This window comes from Scleropages formosus, chromosome 6 (genome assembly GCF_900964775.1).
Source record: "Scleropages formosus chromosome 6, fSclFor1.1, whole genome shotgun sequence".
Taxonomy (NCBI): Eukaryota; Metazoa; Chordata; class Actinopteri; order Osteoglossiformes; family Osteoglossidae; genus Scleropages; species Scleropages formosus.
In genome coordinates, this window is record NC_041811.1 from 27338774 (window position 1) to 27350122 (window position 11349).

Consider the following 11349-nt stretch of genomic DNA (forward strand, 5'->3'; position numbering starts at 1 on the left):
TCTCACACACAGTAAGTACTTATTTTGTCTCAAGGAGATATATTTAGTGGTACATAACTTCCAAAAAAGAAGAAATTCTATAAGAGAATATTTATGCTATCTGGAAGAATTCAGTAATTAATAATTTATATAACAATTATTTGCTATGTGGTTTTATGACAAGCACTAAACACTATGATTGTATTTATGACAGCTTCAGCAACAAATAAATTGCAAACCACCAGTTGCAAACCACCTATTGCCCTGTGGCCATATATCCTAAGGGTAAATTATTTACTTTTAAAAGGCTACACTGTATGTGAAAACTGGGGACAAGGAGGAGATGTCAGTAATGGATAGATATTCCAATAACGCAGCTTCTGACTTGTGCTGCTGCAAAAACAACACTGAAAATAGAATATTGCAGCCTTTTTATTTGTCTTTGAAGTTGGGTCTGTGAACACCATCTTGCCCAGATCCTGTATTAGTTAACAGCTTCAAAACCCTTGAAAGAGATCATTATAAAAAATTTAAATTTAAATGAAAAATTCAAGTGGCTTCTTTCTAATTCTATGATGTAATTCAATTTTTGTCTGAAGTTATGAAAGACTATCAGTAATATTTCAATTTCATAGAACAAATAATTACTTCTGCCTTTCTTTCTGCATTTTTACTGATGTGTAAAGTATTTTCAATATTGATTTCACCTTGCTTACTTTACTCAAGCAAGGAATTGTGTACCTTAATATGTTGTATGTAAATTGCCTTCCTTTACACATTTCCCATCCATAAAGAATAATTAAAACTTAATCTTAATTTAATGAAGGAAGCTGTTTTATAAAAAAATTATAGCATGGAAACCCAAAATTTGTCACATTATAACAGTTATTTTTAAGTGACATACATACAAAATTAAGAGCACAACAAGGTTGTTAGGATGCGCAGGTTGGATAGGTTGAATAAATCTAGTGTTATTTATTTTTGTATTATATTTATATCATGAACTTTCATTGTTTTATTTAACTGATCATATTTGCAAATATACTAGATGTAAAAATAGTTGTAAAAAAGCATTTGAGCATTTTCCAGTCAGTTTTTTTCTATGGACTGTAATCTTGTAGTGTTGTAATTTTTTAAAAATATAGTATTTGGTTATATTTAACATGAATGATGGTCAATACTGAAATTGCTGTGCATGAAAATAAAAATGAAATTAATCATTATGGGTGGAATTATTACCCATACAAAAGCAAACCGTTCCCACTATTCAACTTGCAAATGCATCCAGATTTCCCCTTTTTAGCTGCCAGCTTAGGAACTCCAAGTGGAGTTTTTCCAAAATGAGAATGTACCTGCAAATCTTAAGCAAATTCATTTAGATTAAGTCATATTTCTTTTCTCAAATGTTGAGTGTAGTGTTCTTCGTTTCCCAATGAACCCAGTATTCAGTGATTATTATGATATATATTTGAGTGATCATTTACAGTATGTACTCAGTTCAAAATATAGAACCTAAATCTGCATCTTAAAGCACACACATGGCATTTAGATTTATGAATTTGGCTGAAACTTTAATCCAAGGCGACGTATAAATAATATATATAAAACGCATAATCTCACACCCAAAAATGTAGGGTTAAAAATAACCTTTGCTGGTTCAGTGTGCGGTAGGCTAGAATAATTGAATGGCTGAAAGAAAGTCAGGCAGCATGTCTCAGACCCTTTGATACCGATGCAGCACAGAGTTAGTTGTGTATTCATAATTATCTGTTTAGGGACATATTCTGCATATCTATTCTCTAACTGTCAGTTTATTTGCCTGAAAGCATAGAATGTGTTGGAAATAATCTCTGAAAAAAAAATTGAAATAATATGTGAATGTTTAGTTTTTTTTTTTAAAAAAAACTTCTTTACATGGCAGTATAAATATGTAAAATGCAGTACATTATCAAGAAGGTGCATCAATGGCCTTTGTAATAATTTCTTTTTGCCTTTAGGGAACAATGCTGAAAAATATTGCAACTGTTAATGAGCATAACAATGTCTAGATCAATACAGTTCTAGTGAAGCTTTTATGTTATACATGTTTTCATTGAAGGTACTTAATAGAAGAGGTGTGAATGAATGTAGATTTATTCATTTTAGATACAAAAACAAAGATTGTATTTAGGAATTTTTAATGTTCTGTTAATGTTCTTTTCTTGCCTTAAATTATATGTCTTACTCATATGTACCAAAATGCTGGTCTGTATCAAGTTATAAAATTAGTCCAGTGAAAAGAAAATCTGCTGTTGTTCTGCAAAGTCAAATCTGCTTTTTGAACCTGAAAAACATTTTGACTTGATCTTCTAGGACAGGGAGCAAAATCATTTTTGTCACTATATGTAATGTACGGGAAATGTAATGTCTTCTTCCTGATCAAAGGCAAATAAGATTTAGCCTTCAGTTCTACTTGTCAACATTGCCTATTTTCTCCTGTATTTTTGTTGGAAGAAACAGTACAAAGTACTGGAAATTCTTATTTATTTCTGTTATTTCTGTGCTTAAAATAAAAAAGTCATTTTAAGGCTTGCACAATAAACCATTTGAGTGGATAACAAATGTTTTCTGACCTGTGAAAGTGTACAATGTACTTGATCGTTTCAGCATCGTGCCACTTATAAGCTGAAGTGTCATTTCTCAAATGTGTTTTTACATAAAAAAATAGAAATGCATGTATATATACAAATCCTCTGAGACTATATATACGGTGTATACATATAATGAAGAAAGAAGCATCGCAAGACACAAGTATCATGGCATAATTCGAATGTGCTCAGTGATTTCTGATTTACAAAATTAATACTTTCTGTTCAGCTGTCACTTATCCTCCCCAACACTTACATACACAAATTCTCACACATGCAGGCAGACACACACAGACTTTGCTATAAACAGGTGACAATTCTGAGCTGCAAGGCCTCCCAATTTTGAAGAGAACTGCATTTCTGCTTGAACGAACTAGTAGTTAATTTCTTGTTTTTGGCATCTCAAGTTTATATCATGTTCCAGGGAAGTCTGACCTCTAAACTGTGCTCCAGGGAGCCTAGTGTGAATAGGTATCAGCCAGTGGTGTTGGCCACCATCATCGTTATTGTGGTTGTGGTGAGTCCTTCACCCAGCTGAGGGATCTGGAGGTCCTGGAGACACGTGATGGTGTGCAAGCAGTAGTCTACTCGATCTACTCAGTCTGCTAAGAACAGCCGTGACAGTAAACTTTTCCTTGTAGATGGATGTTGAAAGCTCAGTTGACAGCTTTTTGTCTGTTTCTGGAGTTTTAATCAATGATCAAACTTTTGTTTAAATATTTTTCTTTTTGCTCATTTTTAATTTGTCATATATTATTAAGTTTCTTTAAAGAAAGATGGTAACTATAATAAAAACAATATAGATTCCACATAATCTTGAGACACATTTTATAAAATGGAATGTTGTGAAGTGATACATTTCTCTAAATTCGTAAGATATATTCATATGTGGTCCTCTAAAATAATGCACTTAAATGCCTGAGTTCTGAATGCGCTTTTGATCAGTGCGCCAACCCACCACCCATGATAATCTTTTTAGAGGCACAGCATGGTTATTAAATACTTGCATATGCCACGACAAATTGTTGTTCTTTAGGTCACACTCTTCATAACTTTTTTGACATGGGCCATCATACATGCAATTCCAGCATTCATACATAGTATATTTGTCCTATGCTTAAAATATTATTTATACTGAGGTTAAGAGTATATTTCACTGTACTGAATTACTTGGTTAGAGCCCTGATGCATTTTGAAAACATTTTCATCATTTCTCATTACGATACATTGGTTTATGTTACTTTTCCATAATATTTTCCCATTGTTTTTGGACCATGGTTCAAGATTTCATCCTTTTAAACTGAAAATCCCAGATGCAGGGATCACAGAACATTATTACATTTTTGTTTTTATTTGTTACATTTTTCTACTTTAAAATTCTTTCAATTTTTTTTTTAATTTTACTCATTTATTTAAAAACTATACTGTGAGAAAATATGGCTGCATCAAAATGTATCTACGGAGGTTGTATTTCAGGCACAATGACAAAAAAGAATGAACTAAGAAGAAAAATTTTCCCATTTGGGTCTGATGATTATTGCAGCATTTCTTTCTACAAGTGCTGCCTTTTAGTGTACATTAGGTCAGGCTGCCACGCAGCTCTGTTAAATAAACAAATCTGTCTGCAAGACTCAACTAAACAAACAGGAGAATTTTAAGTATTTTGAATATAATAAACCAAGTATAGTTAAGGAAGTTTATGTTAATCTGAATCTTAAAAGACAGCAAATAAACTGAAAACCAATTATTGCAGTGCAGTGTAATAAAAAAAATTATGCAAAGTACTTTCCAGAAATCAATATAGGTATCTGGAATACCTTAAAGAGATTTTTTTTTAAATTTATTGTGTACATATACTGTATATGAATATATAACAGCTGGAGCGCAGAAGATTTGGGACCAGTTAAGTGTTTTGGGTTTACTGTTTGACACCAACAAACATGGCTTACCCAATACAGATTATATTGTTTTCAGTTGAAAAGTATCTGCAAACAGAATATCAGCGATGCATTGTATTCCACTGATTTAACAGTGATACTGCAGATTTATGTTATCAGTTGGCACTGGAAGGCAAAACACATTACTGGCCTGCGCAAGTGAGAAGCACAGTCGCGCTATTGTCATTGGCCACTCAGTGATGAATGCATTTTCCTTCCACTGCATTCTCAGTTCCATTCTCAGTTCATGATCTGTGACACAACGGGAAAGTCATTGATTTTATTATTTTCCACTGTTTTTTTCCCACAGTGGATAAAATAATATGAATGTGAATGCATTAATATTCACACATATTTTGGTAACAGAATAAAAATACACACAAGGAAGCTTTGTCTATTCCCAGTTTATGAAAGTGTCTGTAAGAATAAAAACTTCAGTTCACACTTTATAAACCTGAATAGAAAATGTATAATTTGACAGTTTATTAATTTTTGCTAACAGTCATTGCTGCAGTTTTGTAAATGTCAAAATGTCTGTACATCTAGTTCTTTGTATTCCTTGATTGCTACTTTATTCTTTTTAATACATCTCATACTTTACAGGTAAAGTTATTTTTCTGGTGTAGAACATGCCATGGATGAGAATCCAATTTTGGAATAAAAATTTTTCATTGTCAGAACTATGCTAATTTTGTGGTTCTGTTCAGAACGACAAACATTATAGTATATTGAAAAAACAAGAAGAAGCCACATCTTGCAGCAAAATGTTCTAATTAGCATATAACCTGTGGTCTGTAATGTATGACAGCTATGGTGCAACATGCTTGGTCCTTATTCAGATATCCAGTGGGTTAAAAGGACAGGTCAAAGGTCAAAAGTCAGGAGGAAACTGGTTGCTGGTATTATGACATACAAAAGGAGCTAAATTAAATCAAGTATAACAAATGTATCAGCATGGGCCATAATTTTAAAATAAATTATATTAAACGTGTGTGTGGAAAAATGTGTTCCAACTAAATAAAAGTGAAGAGAAAAAACAGGGACTGACCACTAAATACAAACACACTGCCAGTGTTTAACAGTAGTTACAAATTAACCTTTGTATACAAAAAGGCCACCGTTAAAACAAATTACTGAATTTAGAATGAGGGTATACATTGCTGTTGAAAAAAACCTAACATTATTACTGCTTCCATGATGAAGTATTTCTTTATAAAATAAAAAGGGTTTAAGAGCTTATGCTTTGCTTGATTTAAGGCAAATTTATTTGAAACACCGAAAATGAGTTTTTATTTGTGTTGTTTACATTTTACTTATTTCACTTATTATTTTATGTCTGAAAACAAATTTTACATCAGAAAAACAGGGCAAACATTGCTATAAATGGCTAGAGAAGCTGACAGGAGTCAGATGGAGTGAGGCCAGACATAGACGACCTTCGACCTCAGATGGCCCTTCATTCTTGTTTTCTAGTCTTATATTAATGTTACAACAATGCTTCTTGCTTGTACAAGAGTGTAAACTAAAACATTCAGAAAGGAATTCTTGAATTTTTCATGAAAATTAAATAAAAAATTAGAATATCACGGACACATAAAACATAAAAATGTGAATTATATTATATTTTACATTATATATACAAAGTCTGTATTTATATTAACACTCTTTTTGAATTTTAAAAAGCATTTATGTATTAGTGTATAGCAATGTGTGTAAAGTCCTTTTAAAACAGTATAACTAAAAGGTTATTCTAAACTGTACATTCTCCAAAGTATAATAATAATAATTATTATAATAATAATAAATGTTCCTGTTATTATTATTATTATTGGGACAATAAGTTATCTGGCTTACTGTTACTTCATCCAAATATTATGAAATACTATGCAGATTTAAATGTGCATCGAGGTAATAACGTACATATAAACAATATACGTGATAATATGATCGTTTTTAACAATACGTACATAATCATGTGAAAAGCGCAGCGATATTTCTAGTGATAAAACTCGTCTCTGTGCTTCAGAAAAGTGTTGTTGCTGAAAAATTTGAAGTGTGGTGTTGCCCCTGAATCGATAGTTAAATCAAATGCTATGATTAAAAAAAAAAAGGTTCGCCCCCGGGACATTAAATAATCATGTTGTATTGATAAGTTACCGGCATCTCAGCACCTTCAAGTTCTGTGGCAGAAAAGCGCAATTCGGAGGCGCAACACGCAGATGCCAGGCGGCACAGCGACTCTGAGCGAGCCGAGGGGGGACCTTCATTACTGTTACACCTTTTCGCGGTGCTCTGTCCTCTCCACCCTACCCTGCACTCCTCGCTCGGGCACCTTTAACTTGTATATTTATTATTAAAGGGCACTTAAAACACTGTTTACACAGTCAGTGGCGAAAAAGAAAGCAGGGAGTCAGTGTCGGTAAATGTAATAAATACCCCGCGGTCACCAGAGACAGAAACCGCTCCCCACGCGCGCGCCACTCAAACGCCGGGACAACAAGATTTTCGCCCATCAACTTTTTTTATTTCATAGAACTTGGAGGTTTGCAAAACCTCTCCGCCCTCCGACGACCTGACCTGTGCACTGTATTTTGCGCCTTCCGTCTGGCACATATTTTTAAAATCGACATGGAAAAACTGTACTTCATTCACACGCAATTTTCACGTTGCATCGCGTAAGAACATTGTTAAAAATCTCTGACTTTCTCGTGATCTGAGACTTTGTGATTTGTTTTTTTTTTTTTTTTTTTTTTTGCTGGTATCTGACACTATACAAATTATACAGAATAGACAATTTATACAATACTATACACTAAATTTAAAAGATGAGCTTAATCACAGGCCCACCTCTCCCCTGTTTGTGTACAAGTATAACTTTGCTTTTGGTTTTCTTTTCAAAATGAACACTGGATTACATAACATAAAACTTTTGCGTTATTACTGTGTTTAAACTTTTGGTTTGTAATTTACCCGTAGATTGTAAAGGTTTTGTGTGTGTGTGTGTGTGTAACACTGTATGCATCAGTATCACAAAATGTAACATCACATGAAGAATAGTCACTATTTGACCTTTCCAAAGGATAACAAATTGTTGAGTATAAATGCACACTGCCAATAGATAAGCACACAAGTACTTTCTTATGTTGAATTGCCCTGTTGCGTGAAAAGAGGGGAGAGAAACAGGAAAAGAAACTTGTGCTCCCTTTTGTGTGTCGCAGAATGGCTTTTCCGCCGAACTTGGGCCGGACAATGGAGCAGCGCGCGGGAGGCTGAGCGCGGGCTACAGAGCGCGGGCTACAGGGCGCGCGGGAGGCAGGAGCGCGCGGAACGACGTCGGTGCCCTCGCTGGTCTCGTGCGGGGAGGCTGAGCGCGCTCTGCCAGTCACTCTCTCGTGCCCTTTCGGGACTCGTTCGGATCCGGGCTTCACCGCTTCTCATTAAATTTACTCTGTTACTCTGTTTACTCTGTTAATGAACGACGAGAGGCGAAGCTCTTCCCTGAGTGCGGAGTTTAAATAAGAATGGAACCCCTGTTGCTCCGGCCTTAAGTCACATTTGTGTATGAAAAACGACGAATTAATCTTCAGCTGTGAAGTTTCCTGAAACTCGACAAGACCGTTAGTTTTGAAACCCTGCATGATTTTTTTAAAGGATTCTGGCTCTTCGTATTCAAACAGGCTGAAAAGTTGTGTGATTGCAGATCAGAAAGTGGCATAAAATGTTTTTTTTTTTTCTTTTCATGTCTTGGAACACGGCCACCACGTGAACATCAACAGTTCGGACCCGTCCTTTTTACTACATTAAAAATTGATCATCCTAAAATATATATTAAAAAAAAAAAACCGTAGCTAGACATCCTAACATTTCACACACCTGAAATACACAATTAAAATATCTTGGGAAAATATTAATACACATTTGAGCGTTTTGATGCTATATATTTTAAACAGTAAACACTATCGTAAACTAAGATCGGCGTGACTAATACAATAAATTAGCATTAATGTGAGCATAAATAAAAACGTTGCACCGTGTATATCTCTTTATTTGGTGGTCGCATCGTCTACATTTGATTTGCCATACAGTTTCCCCGAGCACACGTCTTCGTCCTGTAGGGCAACACATGTGCATCTACTCAAGGAAAAGGTTCATTCTTTTTTGATCATTATGTAAAATGTCGCGTACTCACCGCACACCGTGGAAACACAGTAAAAAAAGGCACAAAAGCGGTGTTTGTAAGGTGCTGCGGAAAAGGCAGATGCAGTGAGAAGCTGAGCCTGATTGCCAGTAACGGTATAGATTAGCATGGGGTCCGCAGCACAATGATCCTGATCAATATCGCTGCACTTACGCAGCAGATGGCCTGGGAGAGGATAAAACGTGGAAAAAAAGAAGAAGGAAAAAAAAAAATTGGGGGTTGGGGGGGGGGATCAAACGGAAACGTAGTTATTCAATTATTTTCAGCTTGCATATTTCTACTCCCGACACGAAAAAGTTACACGTGCAAATATCAGTATGTGAAGTTATTACTTATGGCCACTTTGTCTGAACTCCCTATCATGAAAGCAATGAAGGTTTTATTGCTATCTAAGTGTCCTTTTGGGCATTTATTTTCTGTGTTGTCCGAACTTGTGCTTGTAGTTGGATTGTGTTTTATTTTTTTACCGCAAATATGGCAGAGCCACTAAATACTTAACTTTTTCACATTAATAACCTCTGTTTAGTTAGCAACTAAGGCGACTGACGTTGTTGGACATGTAGCTTTTGCAGTGATCTTCATATGTGCCCAGCAGTGTATTTTTACAGGACTGATTAATTAAAAATCCTCCCTACAGTAGGAGCAGGATCCAAACTCAGAACTATCAGGAGCTCTAACAGCACTCGTTGGGGCTCTGAGCCAATGTCTCTAAAAATGGCAAAGCCACAATCTGTTAACACACACATTCTGATTTTAACGGAAAGCTGCAATCATGGCTCCATTCATCCATAAAAGCATTTTTGTGATCTTCAGAATAAACATGAATAATTCGGCCTAAGAGGATGGAACCAGCAAAGCCAATAACCAACAGTTAACAACAGATCGATAAGTTTGTTGCCCATATAAAGAATATACAAAGGGTGTAGTGCTGTCATTTCAGTGTGATGTCTCTATAAATAACATCACCTATCCATACGTAGCGTGTCGGACATAAGCAGCTGAAGTTTTGCTGAAAAAAAGTTTGTGCGCGCGCGCGAGGGTGCGTGCGTTTTCAAAGCAACTTAATAAGAGCAAACATCTCGATTGTTCAGAAAATGGATTGATATAACTTTAACAACGACAGATACTTCAGAGTAGCTTATAAAAAAGTGTTAGAGGAGAATTTAGATTTTTCTTTAATGACATGTGTTATTATATTATTATCCAAGTTTCAAAGAAATGCATTGACTGGGTTCTCAAGAGGACGTTGCAGGTAAACTGGCAACTCCAGTGCCAGTGTGTCGCTCCACTGGTGACAGATGAAGGAGTGCGCAAGGGGCTCTTTCTGGAGGAGACCCCCTGCTCCCACTTTGACATCCCTCATCAAAAGGGAAAATGGGTCACGCTTCTCGGACTTCTGCGCCCCTGTCCTTAATTACCGCCTCTTTAAACAAAGGCAACATCTGCGCAACCTCCAAACAACACAGTAGCCCATAACAGCACAGGGCCAACAGCTTCCCAAATAATAATACTCAAATCTGTCACTTTTAAACCTCCGAATGTACTCCATGCCACTGCTCGACGCTGCATCATTGTCCTTTAACGCTAAACAAGTCTCCTGCAATACACTTGTTAAATAGGCGGCACGGCGTGTGTCATCGTCTCCTTCTACACGTACAAAAAAAAAGAGTATGTGAAAGCAAGAAGAAATTCCCCACTTAATTTCTGTGAAGAAAAGCAATCACGCCAAAAAGAGTCTTTGTTTCTTTGTTTATTTTTCAAATTGGGAAGTCGCAGTGTGAGCACAATAATGATATCAATAAATCATTTAAGATTTATTTGTAAGGGGGCGTGACATAAAATCACAATAATCATACCGTTATTATTATTATTATTATTACTAGCTTAAAACTTTGTCCAAGGCAACTTATGTTGCTAGATAAGCAGCTTTACAAAGGTTGACCCATTTGTAGAGCGGGATATTTTTACTGTATCAGTTCAGAGTAAGAACTTTGATCGAGGGGACTACAGCAAAGTTTGCACTGTAGTAGTTGGGAATGTAAACTACAAAATGCAACTGTTTAACTGAACAAAGGTGCACTTCTTTGTGTTTAACAATGTAAAATGTAGAAATACAAGCTGTGAACAATCATGAGCCGATATTTTTTGGTAAAACTTGAGACTTCTGCTCTGATTTACATGCCAGAGAGATACTCAAGAATCGACGCGTCTTCCCTTAAGATTTTCATATCTCGTATGGAACGTTCTTGTGAGAATTCATTATTGCATTATTATGAATTTATGGGTGAACATTAACAAGACATTTTAAATGAAGAAAAAGCTATTCAATGTGGTTGTGATAATATATGCTGCATCTAGGGTCGATGCATTTGCCGTGTCGTGTGTGCACAGTCATGATATAATAATAACGCATACTTTACGAGACATTTAAGATTTCTTAATTCATAATTGACGAAAACTTGCCCGAAGTCTCGCAACCTATTCAAAAAAGTCGAGAGCTAAAAAAAACGGGGTGCTCACTCCTTCTCTAAAAACGACAGGAACTCGATCGCTTTAACGGCCCATGAACTGGATTAATTTGATGAGGGATAAACCGAAGGAACGGGCG